The sequence below is a fragment of the Rhodamnia argentea genome, chromosome 4, assembly GCF_020921035.1.
Source record: "Rhodamnia argentea isolate NSW1041297 chromosome 4, ASM2092103v1, whole genome shotgun sequence".
Classification (NCBI taxonomy): Eukaryota; Viridiplantae; Streptophyta; class Magnoliopsida; order Myrtales; family Myrtaceae; genus Rhodamnia; species Rhodamnia argentea.
The window spans coordinates 5,907,437-5,920,213 of NC_063153.1; positions in this window are offsets into that span (position 1 = coordinate 5,907,437).

The window sequence follows — 12,777 nt, forward strand, 5'->3', positions numbered from 1 at the left end:
TCTGTCCCTTCGTAATATCCTTCATAAGATCTCTCGTTATTGTCATCCCTCTCTTCGTAGTAAGAATTTTCACCGCCAATCCCTTCGTAAGATCCACCAACATTATCCAGATCCTCCTCCAAGTGATCATAGGGTATCTCGTCACCATCCTGCTCTTCGTAGCAATGTTCACCACCGGCATTGTCATAGCCATCGCAATCTTGCTGCACAACGTGATTGTCAGAATAGTAATTGCCGGCATCTTGCTCGTTGTCACTGCAACCACCATCTGAATAGCAATAACCGTCATCCTGATCCTCCCAGTCCTCGATGGAACAATATCCAGCTATCAATGATGCTGTACAAAACGTACTTGTTCATGGAAAAAGCTAGGCATGAACACTCTATAGAGCTTAAGGAGAAGAATCACAATTTTCCTACGCTGAACCTGCACTCAACTTACCCGATACAAATTACACGGGGCTCTTCTACTTGACGAGAAGGCATCAATTACCCTAACAAGTACCAGAAACCAGGACAACAACGATAGGGAAATTATGTCGTCAAATTGTTCATCCGAAGAAGAACAAAGCATGCCAAGACACCATGACAAAATGATTTAATATGAGCCTACACGGATAGTTAAACCCGGGTTTAATATTTCTCCTCATGCACATAAAACCGTTTATCCCGGAGCTAATTTTCGAGTTATATTGCATGAAATCACTGATCTAGAAGAAGGTAGGAATCCTCCAACTAAAGCACGGTGCTCCCGCATCTACAATGAACATGTCGAAGCAAAAAGTTATCTAGAAATGCAGTCCAGCATTTGCATTGCAGGAAGAGTTCAATTGGCTCGGGATCGAGACATGAAGCATTGCTTCCCATGGCATCTCTCACAAAAAAAAAAAAAAACAAAGGCATTATCATCAGGAAAATATTTGATCAACAAATTCCTTCTAGATATGGTCACACCATGAAGATCTTATTCTACGAGTATTAACCATTCATCTTACAAAGTACAAACAAGCATGCTCATATTCAACCCGACAATTAAGGAGAGAGAGAGAAAACCGAAATTTGACAATTCTCCGCAAACAACAGGAAGTCTAACAGGCGAAAACAGCCGAAACCAAGAATGCTCAATCAAAGTTGAACGACTGTTTATGAAACTGCGCACAACGAACGCAGCATTCAAATTCACAATGTATCACAGACCAAAAAAAAAAAAAAATCACAATGTATCCAAAAAAAAAAAAAAAAAAAAAACAGATTAGGGTTGTGAGATTTCAACTAAGGGTCCGTTTGTTCGAAGAAAAACTGCTTCATTTCTAACTTTCCAGTGTTTGGATGACGAAAACTGATACACAAAAACATTTTCCATGACTCAAATGGGAATATTCAAGGAAACAAACATACCCTAAATGCTTTTGGAGTCTAAATGCAATGGGATCACGAAACTTGCTTCCCGAGTCTCGGAAGAAGAAGTCGAAAACTAAACTTGTTTCTAGGGGTGTGCAACCGGACCGGGTTTACCCGGAACCCGGATCGGCCCACCCAAAAAACAGGGTCGGGAATCAATTCTTGCTCAAACCGATCGGGGTTTCGATTCCAATTTTTGGGAACCGGTTGAAACCGGTCCGGTTCCCAGTTCTAAGTGAAGACCCACCCGGACCGGTTTTAGAACCGGTTTTTAGTTACTTAAAAAAAAAACCCTAATGTAGTGTCCAAATAACTATAATTTTGGTTTTATGCACATGGTGTTGGAATTTTTCTGGTGCTGGTTCATGCGCACTTAATGTGATGTCTTTTAGCATGTTATTTGGATCCTACAATTTCAATTCTTTTTTAATGGATACAACGAAAATTGAAGTGTGATAGAAAGACTTGCACTATGTTAATTCAGCGTTTTGGAGGATCATTGTTGCTTTTGGTGGATTGCAACTTTTATTTTTTATATCAAGGTTTGTTACTTTTGGTGGATCATACTATTATTTATTATTATTTTTTGGATTGTTGCTTTTGGTGTATTATAATTTTTGTTGCTCATTTCATCAATGCTCATATTATTTTGATGAAAAAAAAAAAAGTAAAACATGTTTTCGGGTAGACCTCGAAACCGGACCGAAAAATAAGGTCGGTTCCAAAACAGGTTCCAAGACAAACAGGGTCGGTTCTCGATTCCAAAAGCTGGGAACCGGTTATAACGAGGTCGGTTTCGGGGTCTAGGTGCGGACCCGGCCCACCCAGCCCATGCTCACCCTTACTTGTTTCTGCGAACCACCTCGCAAGAGAAGGAAGGGGGGGGGCTTAAGGTTTTATATAGAAGTCAAGAACAGTGAGGGGACGAGTAATTTTCTCATGTGGCCAAAGTCGCGCGCAACCATTCCTGCCTAAAGAAACGAAGCAAATCTTCGATAAGAAATTCCAAAGCAAAATTGAGGGGAAAATTATCCAAAAAAAAGTCCTGAATCTATTGCATAATTCAATCATGAACCTTTTAATTGTATCAATTGAATTCAAAACCTTCTCACATTTTGCCAATTGAGTCTGTCCTACCAATTTTGACCGAAAAGGTTAGACGTGGCAGTCCAATCGATCTTGGTCATCCCGTGTGCCATACCGACATTGGCGTGAATAACATTTTAAAGTTTTTCTCAATTTTTGTTCTATTTTTTTTTTTATGAAAGTCATTCCTTTTACTGTTTTCCTTTTTCTTTTTGCCGGTGGCCCGTCTCAGGCGGTATCCTGCCACTGGCAATGGCCGATGAGGGCTGGGTGAGAGCCGCCCTCGCCAACTTGCCAGCCACAAAAACCTTAATGATGGGACTTTAGAGAAACATGAATGGAAACATGAAAGGTTGCACGGCTTTCACCAGCTAAGTGTAGTCCACCATTTTGAAACGATAATGAGTTGTTCATAATTACCTGAATCGATAAAGATATTTAATCACGCAGTAAATGGACTTCTCCTAAGTTTACAAAAGATAGTTGCAACTATATAAGTTGGGAAATGCTTAGAAAAAGTAATTGGAGATCTAAAATTAGGTCTTGTTTGTTTGAATTGTGAACTATAGCTAACTTTTTATTAGTAGAAATTTATATTGTTTGTCCTCAAATTCCTATAGATTGTTAGCAAAATGTCGATTAACCAAGGTTAAAAATGGAACCTAGAGGGGTTACTTCTCCTTAAAATCGAAAACGCGAAACCCATGTTCTTATCGTATGTGGCTACCAAAACATCACACTTCTTCCGTGTAAGGAAACTAGTAAAAGAAGTTTCAAATAAGTAAAGAAAGAGATAAGTATGAATATCTGATCTATTTTAAGAGAAGTAGATTTAGCTTTTTTTTAAAACGGGAATATTCATTGCCAGAAATTTTAGGAATCGCCTTTGGTTATTTTTGTAACGTTCAATAAATTCCTGCTTTCCTTTGTTTGTTTAGACATTTGGAATGGAATGGGGGGAATCACAATTCCTTTCATTTTCTTGAAAGGACTACTTTTGAATAAAATCATATGACTAACAAAGGATTAATTATTATAACTTAACTACAATGTAAAATGTGAAATACAATCAACTATCTATTCTAAAATCATAGTTATAGAACATAATTATCTATTTTGAATAACAAATTGAACAACCGATGTTTTTAAAGTCATTTTGCAGAGGAATCTCAGAAGTTTTGTTTATTTTGTTATTTATTTTTTCGCTGTACCATAGAGTTCTATGTTTCCTCATACATGTGAGGCTAACCTTCGGATTTCCTATGGCTGCTTGCTACGGTCTTCAGGTCCCGCCTAGCCTCCCTTAGCGATGGCGGGACATACTAATCACTATTAATGGATCGGGATTTGAACCTACCTCCAGTCTCTTAAGTACGCGCCATCTGCTCTACCGTAGAGCTATTAGGGTGTCAACTCTAGTCCACGGAATGAACCTAACTACGTATATTAACTATCAAGGGATAGACCAAAATGTTCGAAACTACCAATTGGGGAACAAAATTAAGGACTGCCTAAGCTATGAAAATTCTTCCTTTTCAACAACTTGAATTAGACCATCTCCCATGAATAGAAGTGAAAGCTCCATAACAAGGCACAATAAAGCAGTAGGAACTAACCCTGGGATTAGATTTCCTCGTAGGTCAGCCACGGAAAAAACCTCTTTTGACGGTGATTTTTGAGTTCTAACTCTTCCTTTGAAGGCTTAAGGCAATGAAAAGAGAATGGGTAATTGACTTAGAGACGAGAGAAATACTTATTATAGAGGAAGAGGTGCTTGAACGACCTGTTCTCAGGCAATTTTTTTCTACTAAGCGTATTATCAGCCTAAGCCTAGATTGGGCAATTTCTAAAGAGGAGAAAGGGTCTAGCAAGACGATTCAATATCTTATCCGATTGCTTAAAGAACGGAGGTTGACATAACGGAATTAAGATTGGTATTGAGAAGGCCACTCTTTCCATTGATTATACGAGCTCTTCAGGAATATTATCAAATGAGTCTATTTACTTAATCTTCTCAAACAAAAGGAAATGACGATTCAAATGTGGCAAGCTGAAACACCCAATTCGAGGAACAAGCTCGAGATCCATGTTCAGGATCGGAATTTCAGAACCTTTGGCTCTATGATTGTATCGCCACGAACTTCAATAAAAAATGCGATGCCGAGCGATTGCAGAGAGCAGAGAAACACGCATATGATCCATCGCTCCAAAAGGCAAGAGTAATCGACAAGTGAGATCAAAAAACAAACGCCTCGGTTCTCCGTGTTCTTATTGGCTCGCATGGCTTGTTGTAAAGCCCCAACAAGGAAGTTCAGAAGTTTAGCAAACCAAAAGTGAAATGTGCGAGTTCACAAACGAAAGCAAATGTCAGACAGATGCCAGGTCTTGTTACTAACCCCTAGAAGCAGAAACTGACTCTTCAAACATCACTAGATAAAGCGGCAGATCAGATGAGGTCATTTATGATCCTCATTTCTTCTTGTTGGTCAGCCGGAGCTGCTGCTGCCGCCACTGCAGTTGCCGCTGCTTTTCTCAAACCTGATGGTCCGAAACCTCTCTTCCAGGCGATACTCAGAGTAGCCTCCCTTGTTGCCGACCGCGATGGAGGTGCTCTGCTTGTATTCATCCTTGAACCCGACTCTCCCCGTGGATCTCTCCTTGAATGTATCACCACTTGCGAAAGTATGCTTCACTGTCTCTCGCGCATAGTCCCCAGTTTGCTTATCCTGATGCCTGGTTCCTGAACTCCATTCATAGCTAGTCACGGGATGTCGCCCTCCATCAACTCCCGATTGCTTCCCAATGCTTCCAGTCATAGTTTGTTGTGGTCCGTCCTGCCCCGGATTCACAATCACGATTCCTGGCACCCCATTGCGCCCGGCTTGATGTCCTGGTCCATCATTCAATTCCTCGGACACCGCTCCTGTCACTATGAAAGCCAGAAATATGAACAACTACAGAAGAAAAACATCAATTCAAGCGGACACATAGCAAGCAAATATTCAGTGCTGCTCCTGACGACCACAGTGAACATAGATTTGCACTTGCCTCCATTTTTGTCGTAAGACCCCTCATCGATGTCATCGTCATCCTGCTCTCCATAGTTATCTTCCGTGCCGATCCCTTCATGGGACTCACCAACATTGTTACAATCGCCAAATACTTGCTGCTCCGAGGGATCATCTGAATAGTAGCCACCGTTGTCCTCCTCTCCCCAACCGCCATCCGAATAATAATCACCGTCATCTGAACTATATCCAGCCATCGATGATGTCTACAGGAAAAATAGTTGCTCAAGGAGAAAGCAGCCTGTAAATCCACAGCTATAGAATGCTATACATATTAGAGATAGTTAGGATATTTCCTTGGAATTTCCTTGATAGACATCATCTAGGATATTTTCCCATATTAGAGGTAATTAGGATATTTCATATATCTCTCCTGATTGATTATAACTCATATTATTTTTGACTTATTATCTTTATTATTATATCCGGAAATTACACCGTCCTCTTTTCCGCATTATTCTCATTTTTTTTAAACTTTGATTTCTCTGGGAGCCAAAACCCTCAGGTTCTACATAATATCCACTAAATCATCGCCTCATATCAAGAAGATTGCACGAACTCCAGCATTAACCAATTCATCCTGCAAACGAGCACGCCAGTACGTACCCACGGAACAAATAAACACCCCAATCCCCCCCCCACCCCAAAAAAAAAACACGAAGAAGAAAAGAAATGGTGAAACTTCTCTTCACAGTCCTTGAACAGAAAACTATGTCTGGTCAGTCCAAGGGCGAAATTGAAAATGCTGGAAGGCAACCTATAAACTGAATGCGATGAACCCACAAGACAACCTAGAAACTGAATGCGAGGCTAAGTGTGGGAGTGATAACTATTCTGTTTTTGGGATCAATTTTTGGACGAGTTTCTCGATAAATAATAGCATAAAATTTTAGCGTTGCCGGCGGTCTTGCGGGCCGGCGGCCGGCGGTAGGGCGATTGCAGATGGGCGAACGGCAACCAGCGAACAGGTAATTTCTGGGTGAGTTTCTCGTTAGATAATAGCATAAAATTTTAAGGCGACCGGCAGTCCTGCGCATTGGTGGACGGCAACCGGCGGACTGCAATTGGTGACCGACGAATGACGAATAGTGACCAGGGGCCGGCGGTAGGGCGGCTGCGGACGCGCGAATGGCGACTAGCGAAAACCGGTGGCTGGCGGACCGATGACCAGCTGATTTGCGGACGGCGGACCAGCGATAGGGATGTGAGAGAAACAGCAATCGGCGAACCACAGGTGACTGGCGGGCGGAGGACCAGCAATTGGTACCTGATGGATGGCAATCCGGTGCCCAGCGACCAGGACGCGAGAGAGACGGCTACCGGCAGACAGCGAACCAAGAAAGCACGAGAAACGTTTTAATTTCTCTCAAAGAAGTGTAAAGACGAGGCTGCTTCTTGCTGTGTAAGTACAATTAAAAAAAATTTAAAGAAATTTTAAATAATGTTTGTTTCATTTATTGAAAAAATAACAAAGCATTCACTTAGGGCCTGCATAGTAACCATTTTCATTCTCTGATTCTGATTCTGGGAACAAAAAAGGATGAGAATCGCGTTTGGTAAAGCAAATAAATTTGATTGTGATCCTGTTCCCGGAATCGGTTTTAGAGAATCGGAATCGGTTTTAAAGCAAAATTCGGAACAAAAAAAAAGTTGGTTCTAGAAAAAGAATCACTTTTGAGAATCACAAAACAAAATGAAATCTCACATATCTCACTTTTTCCTTTCGGTTCTCTCGTCACTTTTTTCTCAACCTAATAAAAATAAAATTTTAAATTTTAAATTTAAAAAAAATTGGAAATTTTTTAAAAAATCACCAAAAATTTAGAAAATCCCTAAAAATATAATAAACTTATATTAGGCTAGTTTGACCTCATTTTCATAAATTTGGGCCTAAATTTCCTAAATTTCATAGATTTCACTCTTCCGCAAAAAATGTCACGGAAGATGATGGCATCCAACATGTAGATGATAACATATATACTCGTAATCGTGCGTCACAAAATGTAAACATTTGCACGTAGAGCTGGAGCTAAACACCCACTTGGATTTAGGATAGAAGGCGCCAAATGATAGTGAAGAACTTGTACTTCGTATCAAGGAGGATAATTTTTTTTTTTTTTGTCGGTGAATAATTTGATTGTTCGGCTGCTATGTTTGCATGTATTTTGGATAACACAACATTTAAAGAAAAAATGAGTTTTTAATATGGGAACTTTCCTATGCTTCAATCGAACTTCAAACGTAATGTATTAAAATTTGTATTTCATTTATGACATGCTAAAAAAATAATATATTTTAAATTATTTTAGTGTGCATTGAAAATTAGTCTTCAATTTAGAATGAAATTTTACAAAGTAATTACATAATTATTTGACTTAAATGAAAAAAATTAGGAAGAGAAACATTTTTTTGAAATAGAAATTTTGTGCAGTTATCAAATGCGTTTCTATTCCAGGAACAGAAATTTTGAGCGGTTATCAAACGCGTTCTGATTCTCTAAAACTCATCCAGGAACAGAATAAAAAAAAGTCATTTTAATCGGAATCGGTTTTCCCGAACGGAATGGTTACCATGCGCAGCCTTAGTGATTTGTTTCTAGCTTAGGATAAAATTGGTAAAAATTACCAACAAATTCCTAACCTATTATATGAAGGCCAATCAAAACATTAACCTTTCAATTTAACCAATTTGGTCTTAAATGTTTTGATAATTTAGTTATTCTGATTAATTTTAACAGGAAATCGCCGACATGAACGTTGGGGCGGGGATGTCACGCCCCGATCCCCGGGCACCCGACAACCCTACCAAATCGTCACGATCACGAAGCATAACGTCCCGGGCACGTTATCGACCCATTTATTTTTAACTTCTTATTAAGCACATGCGGAAACGATTTACTCCTAGACAACACATCAAAGTAGGAATAGTAAAGCGGGACACATAACAATCAACATCCATAAAAGTTTATTTCATTTATGACTATTTGTTAATCCTGGGAAGTACATTTATAACATAGGCCCCACTTCAAGGCTAATTCCTACCTCCCTCAAAATAATAGGTTGGAGTTCACGTCCACTTTCAGTCCTCCATAGGTAAGGGCCCGAAAAGGGGTTAACAATAACGAGGTGAGATATACAATCTCGGTGAGTCTACGCCTAAGCTCGGCTAGGGCATTGATTCGCTCAGAGTAATCTAACAAGCAATATATATCCACAACAATTTATTCAACCACATGCAAGCTTACTGGTCAAGAACCACACGCAATGCAATGCTTGATACGACACGACACGACAGTCACGTCAATCGATCCACCGGCAAGGCATCACATCAACTTGCATATGTAGGACACCACACGCAGTCCAATTAAGGGCACTCGGCCCGGCACACTAGACAGTTGGTGCTCGGCTGGCGTGACTAGGCATCGTCCCATTACTTCGATGACAACGACTACTAGGCCCGTGTCATTCCGATCGACCCGGCACGGCATAGCATGCATTCCTATAAGGAGCATTGGTTCGTCACAAGCTACGACCGGCATCCGATCAACCCGGCGACACGGATTATCATGCATTTGACAAGTCCCGTAGTTTTGGTCGACATGGCACCAATTTGTTAGGGAAACCTTTGTGACCACTCAAGCGCATTTGACAACCAGTCAATTCTTATCTTTTGTGTTTAGCCGAATGCTCATACATACGTGCTTAAAGACTCGGCCCAAGGCCATTTTCTTGCAAAAACATCCAGTTTAGTTTCACACATGGTCATATGAATGCATAGTTCATCCACAAGGCATTGCAACCGATACATGGTGATCGCACTTCATGTATATACATACATATATATACACCCACAACACTCAGTAGTCAATCGATAACACCCAATAGTCACTCAGTAGTAATAATTAACTAATCAATAATTACCTGTCTTGATTGCCATTATTTAGTCCGATTGCAATTATTTAATCTGATTACACATAGTCGAGCCTATATTATCCAATCGGTGCGACAATCCATCGTCCACTTGGCTCTAGTCAATCACTCACTCGCGATCGAACAATTACAGTCAATCACCAAATTCAATCTAATCACCAATTAGCCACAGCACGCCTAGCTAACCAGGCTAACTTATTTAATTGTGGTCATTTACCCTAACCCGAGTCCCTAACTAAAATCGACCACAATTATCTACCTAACCCCGTATTCGCACTAACTAAATTAACTCTAAATGTAATTAACGACCTAACCGAGGGTTAGGGGTTAACTCACAGATTAATCGACGTTTGGAGACGACTCGGACACGTCGACGACGACCACGATAACGAACGGGTTTCACGAGCATCCAGGGCGACAACCACTCGAACGCAGCCATGGGAACGACTCGCAGCGACACAAACTCACCAACACGGAACGAGTCGGTTTGGTCGGGCTCGAGTTACGGCGGCTCACGGGTCAGCCACTGCTTGAAGAGTGGTTCGGTTCACTAGGGGCAGCGGCTTTAGGCGGCGTCGGGGCTGGATAGAGATGGGTAGCGGCATCGGGGAGGTTGGACAGTGGCGGAGCTCAAGTAACAAAGGGCAGGGCGTGGCCGAGTGGTGGGTCTCGGAACAAGGGTTCGGCTGAGTATGGCGACACCACGATGAGGCGGAGGAGGTCGAGGAGTGCATCGGAGACAGAGCACGGTAGGGCATCGAGGGTTAAACTTGGCAATGGTGACGCAGCTAGTTCGCGGCTCACACGGAGGAGGGTATGGGTCAAGGGTCTTGTGGATTGGGTTGGGCTTACAACAGGGTCATCGGCTCATAGTTAGGGTTTAAGCAAGATGAAGGGTCATGGACTGCGGTGGCTGGGTCCCATAAACTAGGAGGAGGAGGTGGAATCGGGTGGCTATGATGCGAAGCTGGGGGGTCGGCGAGCCGATGGTGCAATAGCCGAGACTAGGTTCTCGGGTGCAGCACGGGAGCTCGGTTTTGGGGGGTGTCGACGACGGAACAGAGAGCTCATAGCTTTAGGGGCTTGCTGGTGTGGCGGCCAACGGCTAGCACAGGCCGAGAGAAGCGGTTGCTGGCGTCGGAGGTGGTTAGCCGAGAGGGAGGACAGCTCTCGACTTCGTGGCTCGCGAGCAACGACTACCGGCGAGTGATGGCCCGGGTCGGCTCTTCTGGATAGGGCGACGGTGGCAATTGTTAGTGGTGTGTAGGTGGTGATAGCATCGGTTGGGTGGAGGGGGTGCCGGGTAACATAAGAAAGAAGAAGATGACGAAGGAAGAAGACGATGTACGGGAAGGGTGTCGCGACCTAAAAATTAATTTATAGGTTAATGGATTATTAGGTTAATTAGATGAATTAACTAACCTAATACGGACTCTCCCAAGCCCTACCAATTCGCAACTTAGGTTTGATTTTTAAATTAGGAGCCGCCACTAATCTTTTTTGATAGGTAGATTAGATACCTAAATAAAGTACGGGAGAATACTTTATTTTCTCGCTAACCGAGGTTTAGGGTTCGGAGACTTGATTATGTTAATTTTTAATTAACACCCTTTCGGTACCAAATTTCATGAAAATGCCTTTTCCCGATTGATGATTTGTGATTTTGATTTCCCTTTCTTTTTATTTTCGGATTTTCCCTTCTTTTTTTCATTTTCGGATTTTCCGAATTGAACAGATGAATTTGAACAAAATTAAACAAAAATGCCCATAATATACCTTTAAATCCGATTTTCCGATAAATCTTCTCATTCCCGAAGATCCGGGCCGTAGCGAGATTTTATCCGCTACATCCTCGAAGATTCGAGCCGGTATGCGGATAATATATATAGAAATACAACATCCCTTCTCGCCAAAGGGCAGAATACGAGTTTCTATATTTAAATCACCATCCCATTCCACGAGATCGTGGCTAAGGCGTGTGATTTAATTTTCCGACGGGACTAGGCACGGGAAGCATACATTATAGGCAATTTTGTTTAAAGACGTGCAAATATTTATTGAATTTTTGAAAATCCTTAGGAGATTCCGAAATTTTCAAGGGCATATGGCCCTATCCGCAAGGGATTGCATATCTTTTAAACTTAGGAAAGATTATCTCTTGAGATTTGGAACGAATTTTTAGATAATTTCCCAGATTTTAAAGATATGTTTGAAATTTTCAATCGGGATGCGATCTTATCCAAAATATTCGGATTTTCGAAACAATTCAGATCCAACCATTCAAAGATTATCCATAAGATGCGCCGAATATTTTTCCCTAAAGAATCCGAAAATATGCTCAAGATATGCATAATCATCCACAAGCCAAAAGATATGCAGAAAAATTCAAATTTGATATGCAAAGATCAATCATTATCCATGAACGACCCACCAAATCTCAATTGAATATCACTAACTTATCTTGCCAAAATTCGTTTTTATCTAATCAATTTTAGAATATGCAAGATAATCCAAAATTCCGAAAATCATGACAGAATAGGGTTTTAATGCAAGCACGAATTTTCAGAAAAAAAACAATGATTCACGCCCAAAATCAGCAAGCAAAACAGCACGGATCCATGCGAAACAGCATTAAAAAACGCAGTAATAACTTACCCTAATGCCTTTGCAAAATTCTGCATGGTTAGATCTCATAAAACATGAAAAATGGGCTTTGATTCGGATAAAACAGCACACCAACAGCATCAAAACAGCATGTTTTTTCAACATCAATTTAACCTAAAAAGTGTATCGAAGTTACCTTGAATTGCTCAGAAAAATCTGCACGCACAAGCTGCAAATTCGCCTGAAAATCACCCCAAACAATGTTGTCTCAAGTACTGATTTGCAGCAGAATTGACCTCTGGACAGCAGAACAAGTTGGACCAATTTGGAGCAGAAACGGCACTGGACAGCGACCAAACTCAAGCACCAAATAGCAGACAATTAAGTGCCAAATTGCCGCACATGAAGACCCTGGATCGCAGCTTCACGTGAGCAAGGGACTCCGACTTTCCGAATGTGTTAATGCCTGGAACCCCCTTTAACCCTAGGCATAGAGATGTATTTATAGAGAAAATTAGGGCTTTGAATTGTAGGGTTTATTTAAACCGTTAGATCAAAAGCTCCAATTAGATATCGATCGTTAGATCGAAAATTCTGATCTTGAGGAGTACTATCGGACTTAAACTCTTGCAATTTTCGGCCAAATGAATGAGGAGGGTGAAATGGGCTATCTTTCAATGTTTTATGGG